This window comes from Camelina sativa, chromosome 20, assembly GCF_000633955.1.
Source record: "Camelina sativa cultivar DH55 chromosome 20, Cs, whole genome shotgun sequence".
NCBI lineage: Eukaryota > Viridiplantae > Streptophyta > Magnoliopsida > Brassicales > Brassicaceae > Camelina > Camelina sativa.
Window position 1 is genome coordinate 29,478,273 of NC_025704.1, and position 8,171 is coordinate 29,486,443.

The 8,171-nt window shown below is 33.1% G+C and overlaps 1 long non-coding RNA gene across 1 annotated transcript; it reads right to left on the minus strand.

Moving 5' to 3' along the window:
- On the minus strand, window positions 4,496-4,922 carry LOC104772003. The gene is made up of 3 exons (XR_764988.2): window positions 4,833-4,922; window positions 4,672-4,730; window positions 4,496-4,592 (listed from the first exon to the last, which is right to left on the minus strand). It is a non-coding gene; the product is annotated as an uncharacterized LOC104772003 (long non-coding RNA).

The window sequence follows — 8,171 nt, forward strand, 5'->3', positions numbered from 1 at the left end:
AACATTTTTGAATAAAATTTAGGTCTATGTCTATTTTCATTTCAAATGATAATAAAAAATAATAATTTAGGAGAAATAAAATAACTAATTAAAAAAGTTATTAAATAAAAAAAAAGTAAAAATAATTTTTCTTGATATATGAATTAAATAAAAACGAAAAAAAAATTTTTTTGTATTATATAACTGAATTTTCGTTTTTTTTATTAAAAAAAATAGATAACTCAACTTACCACATCTTTAACTCATGAAAATTTCCATGATGTTGAATAATCTTTTGAGTTAACAATTTTACAAAGGATATACCTCAAACTTGTACATCAACCATAACACATGATTATTCAAACTCAACTTCAAAAAAATTAGTTTTGTTAGTGATTGGTAACATTTTTGAATAAAATTTAGGTCTATGTCTATTTTCATTTCAAATGATAATAAAAAATAATAATTTAGGAGAAATAAAATAACTAATTAAAAAAGTTATTAAATAAAAGAAAAACAGTAAAAATTATTTTTCTTGATATATGAATTAAATAAAAACGAAAAAATAATTTTTTGGTATTATATAACTGAATTTTCGTTTTTTTTTAATTAAAAAAAAAATAGATAACTCAACTTACCACATCTTTAACTCATGAAAATTTCCATAATGTTGAATAATCTTTTGAGTTAACAATTTTACAAAAGATATATCTCAAACTTGTACATTAACCATAACAGATGATTATTCAAACTCAACTTCAAAAAAATTAGTTTTGTTAGTGATTGGTAACATTTTTGAATAAAATATAGGTCTATGTCTATTTTCATTTCAAATGATAATAAAAAATTATAATTTAGGAGAAATAAAGTTACGTCAGTACCTTTTAGTCGAGTGGCTTCATAACTAATTAAAAAAGTTATTAAATAAAAGAAAAAAAGTAAAAATTATTTTTCTTGATATATGAATAAAATAAAAACAAAAAAAAATAATTTTTTTGTATTATGTAACTGAATTTTCGTTTTTTTAATTAAAAAAATAGATAACTCAACTTACCACATCTTTAACTCATGAAAATTTCCATGATGTTGAATACTCTTTTGAGTTAACAATTTTACAAAGGATATAACTCAATCTTGTACATCAACCATAACACGTGATTATTCAAACTCAACTTCAAAAAAATTAGTTTTCTTAGTGAATGGTAACATTTTTGAATAAAATTTAGGTCTATGTCTATTTTCATTTCAAATGATAATAAAAAATAATAATTTAGGAGAAATAAAATAACTAAATAAAAAGTTATTAAATAAAAGAAAAACAGTAAAATTATTTTTCTTGATATATGAATTAAATAAAAACGAAAAAACAATTTTTTGTATTATATAATTGAATTTTTGTTTTTTTAATTAAAAAAAATTGATAACTCAACTTACCACATCTTTAACTCATGAAAATTTCCATGATGTTGAATAATCTTTTGAGTTAACAATTTTACAAAGGATATACCTCAAACTTGTACATCAACCATAACACATGATTATTCAAACTCAACTTCAAAAAAATTAGTTTTGTTAGTGATTGTTAACATTTTTGAATAAAATTTGAGTTAAGTCCATAACTCAACTTAAGTCAATAGTAACACATGTTACCAGTCATAGCCTATATCATCTATTTACTTTCAGATTTTTCTTGTGATAACTCAGCCATAACTAACTATAACTCAGCCGTCACATGACCTTTCGTTTTCCCGTAAATATTATAACTCAGCCGTAAAGTCATATATATCATCCATTTACTTTCAGATTGTTTCTTGTGATAACTCAGCCATAACTCACTATAACTCAGCCGTCACAAGACCTTTCTTTTTCCCATAATGATTATAACTCAGCCGTCACATGACCTTTCGTTTTCCCGTAATGTTTATAACTCAGCCGTAAAGCGGTATTTTGGCGTGAAACCATCAATTAACTTAATAATAGACATATTTCCATTCTAAATTTAAATTTTGAGTTATAATAATTTTAATATTCAATTGTTGGAGAAATACTTTTAGAAAAATAAAATTCTAAATTTGAATAATAATTATTTAAATAAAATTCTAAATTCGAATAATAATTATTTAAATAAAATTCTATAAAATTCTAAATTCGAATAATAATTGTTGGAGAAATACTTTTAGAAAAATAAAATTCTAAATTCGAATAATAATTATTTGCAATAATATCTTGTGATAAAAGCTCACTTTATGAATTTATTGTGCGTGTGGATTTGAGCAGGCACAGAATTAGTGATTTTTCGCGCTTCCCTAACAACACTTTTTGTGACATCGAGAGACTTTTAATACTTATTAGGAATCTGACAGAACAAAAGACCCAAATATTATTTGTGATAAAAAGCTCACTTTATGAATTTATTATGCGTGTGGATTTGAGCAGGCACAGAATTAGTGATTTTTTGCGCTTTCCTAACAACACTTTTTGTGACATCGAGAGACGTTTTAATACTTATTAGGAATTTGACAGAACAAAAGATCCAGGAAAGAAAGAAGAATACGTTTTCATATTATTGAGAAGACCCTAAACGATAACTCAGCCATAACTTTACCATAACTCAGCCAACCCTCAAATTAGAATGACTAAATAACCAACCAAACCGAACCGAACCGGAAACTATTTTTTCCATTATTTTCGGTTAATTACGGTTATATTCGGCTTGCTATCAGTTATATTAAGTTAATCGACCTAATTTGGATAACATTTGGATTATTTATGGTTATTTATTCATCTAACCGATCCATAACCGAAAAGTAATTTCAAAAATTTTTAAATTTTCAAATGGTTATCATATTAGTATATCCAAATTACCACCTTAAACCAAACACAATATAACCAAAACCAAACTGTTATATTAAAACCCATAATGTTGGAAATATGAACCCTAAACCTCAAACCCTAACCCTAACCCTAACCCTAACCCCTAAATGTCATGTTTTGAATGTTTACTCATTTTGATCAGACTGTGTAAAAATCAATCTTTGTCTATAATTATTACTTTTTATTGCTTATAATGATTGTAATATTCATTTTTCATTCTATATTTTAATTTTTGAGTTATAATATAACTCAGCCATATCAATCAATTGTTTGAGAAATACTTTTATTAAAAAAAAAAATTTAAAATTCAAATTCAAATTTTGAATTTCTTTTAAATAAAAAATCGCTAAAATCCCATTTATTACGCGTGTGGTTCTTAACAATAAACATAATTATTGTTTGTGTCTCCCCAACAACACTTTTTGTATTCTCGAGAAGGTATATAATAAATTAATATATCCGTTGCATAACTCAGCCATAACTTTACCATAACTCAGCCAACCCTCAAATTAGAATGACTATATAACCGACCAAACCAAACCGAACCGAAAAAAATAATTTTTCCAATTTGGTATTTTTGAATTGGTATGTTTGGTTAATTTCGGTTATATTCGGCTTACTTTTGGTTATCTTAGGGTAATATACTTAATTACAATATATTTTGAGTTATTTATGATTATATATTAATCTTACCGACCCATAACCGGAAATAACCAAAAAAAATTTTGATTTTTTAAAATATATTCAAATGGTAATAATATTAGTATATCCATTTACCACCTTAAACCAAACACATTAAAACACATTAGAACCAAAACCAAAAAACAAATAATGTTACTCATCTGAACCCTACATCTCAAACCCTAAACCCTAACCCTAACCCTAACCCCAAAATGTCATGTGTTGTATGTTTAACACATTCTGGTGAGAATGTATAAAAATCAATCTTTCTCTATAATTATTACTTTTTATTGGTTATAATAATTATAATATTCATATTTCAATTGTATATTTAAATATTGAGTTATAATAATATAAATTTACTAATATTTCATAAGTCAGCCGTGTAAGTCAATAACTCAGCCATCACTTACTTACTTCGTCGGATTTTTTTTTTTAATTTAAATTTTGAGTTCAATTTTTTAATTATTTTGTATAATATATTATGAAAAAAAATAACTTTATAAATTTATTACGCATGTTCTAGTTCCGAAATATGCTTATGAATCATCTTTATTATATCGTTTTCATTAGTTTTCAATTTTAGCTCAATATTAATAAATTTAAATTTAATTTAATTTAATCTTCTCCTCTCTTCTCCAAGGAAAATAATGAAACTTTCACCCAGCAAAAAAAAGTAAGGGTTGACTCTTAGCAAAAGAAAAAAGAAAAAGAGAAGGAAATTGCTTAAAAATCCCTACATTTTACAACAATTCCCATTTTCTATACAGGAAATTAAGTATAATTTTCAGTTTAAATGGCTACGATTCGAATATTTGTATTTAACAAACTGTACACATGTGACTAAATTAATTAAACAAAATTGGAAGAAGTCTCATAAATCATCACATCACTAAACTCCCACGTAACCACATTAACAATCACAAAGCCATATTCTTCATTTTTTATGGCCCGCGTTTTATATTCAACCCCCATGATGCTGTAATGGTTGCAGGCTCAGAGCAACGGTTCCAGAGAGCGATTACCATACGGTCACCAGTTAAAGGTCCAGACCACACCTGCAATGAAACAGTTATCACAAATTTGTGTTTCTGCTTTTTCTATGAGTCTGGTAATTCTGTGGCTCCCAATTCAAACCTGCTGACAATTATCATCTCCATTGGCTTAAATTTTCCTTCCTTGAACACCAAGTGGGTCTGCAACCAGAAATGTTCTCAGATTCTCGTTCTTTGCCAATGAATTATATGGACGATCATGTATACAGTGAAGCTAACAAGTCAATAAATATTAGAATTCACCTTGGTTAACAGCGATAACTTCCTTATTGCTCAAAATCTCAAAAGTTTCCTCGGTCATATTTCTTACATCACAACCAATCAAAAGTGGTGCCTGCAAGAGAGCTACAAGGATGAGATGAAGTCGAGGACATCAACGAAAATGAAGAAGCCATGAAACTAGTTACACGCTTTCATCAAAGCCCAAATGCTAAAATGACCTCGATACTCCTCGTATGTCATCCCTCCATTCCCAACTTCCAACATGTCCGGATCTAAGGCAATGGGAACAATTGTGATCAATACTTTAGTGTACTAGTTCTTACTTCATAGCAGAACAGTTTTTAAGATAAAAAATGACTGCTTATCATTCCAACCGCTTACCGCATCAAAAGGCCGGCTAATCTGTTGCAGCAGCTCAACCAAGGAGTGACACAGAAGTTGCTGTTTCCCCGCTGGATAAAAACCTGTTCTTGTTGCATTAACAGTGAAAGGCTTCCCACTTGACACTTTAATCTGTATTTTGACAAACAATGGTTTTAGCAAAATTACTTAAAAAGTCACACTTCCCAAATTCCTAGTTTCAAAAGAGAAAGAGCCTCTCACAAGCTTTCACAAGTAACAGTAGTAGTAGTAACAAAGAACGAACGAATAGTAACAGAGTAATCGACTCAAGTAATAGAGTGTTAAGGTCGAACCCTTAAATCGATATAGGAACAGTGAAGGAAGAGAGAGAGAGAGAGTGATAATGCGCCTAACGGCGAAGACTAAGATAAGAAGATAGAAATGTTTTTGATTACTATTGTGATAGGATACCCTAAACATAGGTACCTTCATTAAATACAACTTCCCTTATTAGGGTTGCTTCTTAAATGACAGTGCATTGGTAAAAGACACAACAATGCTAATTTATTTAAAACCCTCTACTGGATTCCAAGGTTTAGACTACTTCAGCCACTCTTGACTTTTCCCCATTGCCTTGTTTTTCTACTTTTAGTCCTCAACTTCCTCTTCATAAGAGCTACTGGCACTCTCAGCCTATCAATACTCCCCCGCAGAAGACTGATCTTGTCCTCAAGATCAAAGTTTGGAAACTGCTCCATCAAACTAGTAAGTGTTTCCCACGTTGATTCGCCAGCTTGTAACCCCTTCCATTTCACTAACACTTCAGTCTCTGTACCCTGGGCTGACCTGCGTATGTCTAATAGTGTCACTGGTTCAGTTGCCCACTCGAGGTCAAGAGTTAAGATTGGAGGCAACTCTTGAGCATGATACGGTGCCGGAACTGCCAACTTGAGCTGAGAGACATGGAAAACCGGATGAATGTTGCTGTGAGCAGGCAGTTCCAATTTGTATGCGACTCTCCTAACTTTCTGCAATATCTTATACGGACCAAAGAACCTCTGGGACAGCTTCTCATTTCTCCTCTGAACCAGGGAACTCTGTCTGTAAGGTCGCTATTTCAAGTAGTCCCATTCTCCAACTTCCAAATCCACCTGTCTGCGATGTTTGTTTGCCTCTTTCTGCATACGGTGCTGCGCAAGTTCCATATTTTCCCTCAATTCTACCAACAAGCTATCATGATCCTTGAGCAAGTCCTCTACCATAGCATTAGGCGTTGGGGTATCACCATAGCGTATGAGTTTAGGAGGTTCACGACCATATACTGCAAAGAAGGGAGTGTTCTGAATTGCTGAGTGATATGAGGTATTGTACCAGAACTCTGCCCAAGGTAACCACTGTGCCCAACCGGTTGGCCTCCTACTCGTGAAACAACGAAGATACGTTTCTAGACACCTGTTCACCACCTCTGTCTGACCATCTGATTGAGGATGATAAGTTGTGCTGCGGTTCAATTCAGTTCCTTGCAACTTGAATATCTCCGACCAGAAATTACTGAGGAAGATGCGATCACGGTCAGATACCAACCTCTCTGGAAAACCATGTAGTTTCACCACCTCCCTTATGAAAGCCTCTGCAACCATCTTGGCGGTAAAAGGAGGTTTCAAGGCTATGAAATGAGCGAACTTACTTAGCCTGTCCACAACCACCAAGATCGAGTTGAAACCTCTTGACTTAGGCAACCCTTCTACAAAGTCGAGGCTCACGTCAGTCCATACTTGAGTAAGGATCGGTAATGGTGAAAGCAACCCAGCAGGTGACAAGGTGGAATACTTGTTTTCCTGACAAACCTGGCATTTGCGAATGTAATCCACTACATCCTTACGCATTCCTCGCCAAAAGACTTCCTGAGTAAGGCGCTTAAACGTCTTTAAGGCTCCTTCATGCCCTCCCACTGCACTGGCATGAAACTGCTCCAAAAGCTTTGGAATGAAGGGAGATCCGGTTGGAATCACCAGGCAACCATTCTTAAACAACAACCCCCTCTCGATGCTGTAACCCGGATGATTTGTTGATTTGTTCTCAAGCGCCTTCAAAATAGCTCCCAATTCTTCATTTGCTTTTACCTCTTTAAGCAACTCTTCTTTATCCAGAGTTAACAGAGCACTTAGAGACAACTGATGTAGCTCCTCCTCTACAGGTCTTATGGATAAGGCATCTGCGACACAATTTTCCACACCTGGCTTGTATTCAATACGATAGTTCAACCCAATCAACTTAGCTGCCCATCTTTGCTGAACTGAGGAAACTGACTTCTGCTCCAATAGATGCCTCAGGCTCCGTTGATCAGTTTTTATCACAAATTCAGAGCCAGTAAGGTAGTGCTTCCACTTGCTAACTGCAATGACTATAGCTAGCAGTTCCCTTTCGTAGACTGACTTGACACGTCCCTTACTAGAGAAAGCTTGACTGAGAAAAGAGATTGGTCTCTTATTCTGGGATAACACCGCACCTATGCCTATACCAGATGCGTCAGTTTCGATGGTAAATTCTTGGTTGAAGTCCGGTAAAGCTAGAACAGGAAGACTAGTGACTGCCTGCTTCAACTGGTGAAAAGCTGATGTCGCTTCAACGGACCATAAGAATCCCCCTTTCTTGAGAAGTTCAGTTAAGGGACGCGCTATTTGCCCATAGTTGCGCACAAAGCAACGGTAGTAACCGGTCAACCCCAAAAACCCTCTTAATTCTGTTATGTTCTTTGGAGTAGGCCATGACAGCATTGCTTCGACTTTGTCAGGGTCTGCAGCAACTCCGTCAGCTGAGATTTTATGTCCCAAGTAAGAAACTTCTGCATTCCCGAAAGAACATTTCTTCGCATTGGCGTAAAACTGGTTCTGCTGCATCAGACTGAGTACTATCTTGAGGTGTTTCAGATGCTCTTGCAAGCTCGGGCTGTAAACCAGAATGTCATCAAAGAAGACCAATACAAACCTTCGGAGATAGGGTCTAAAAAGGTCGTTC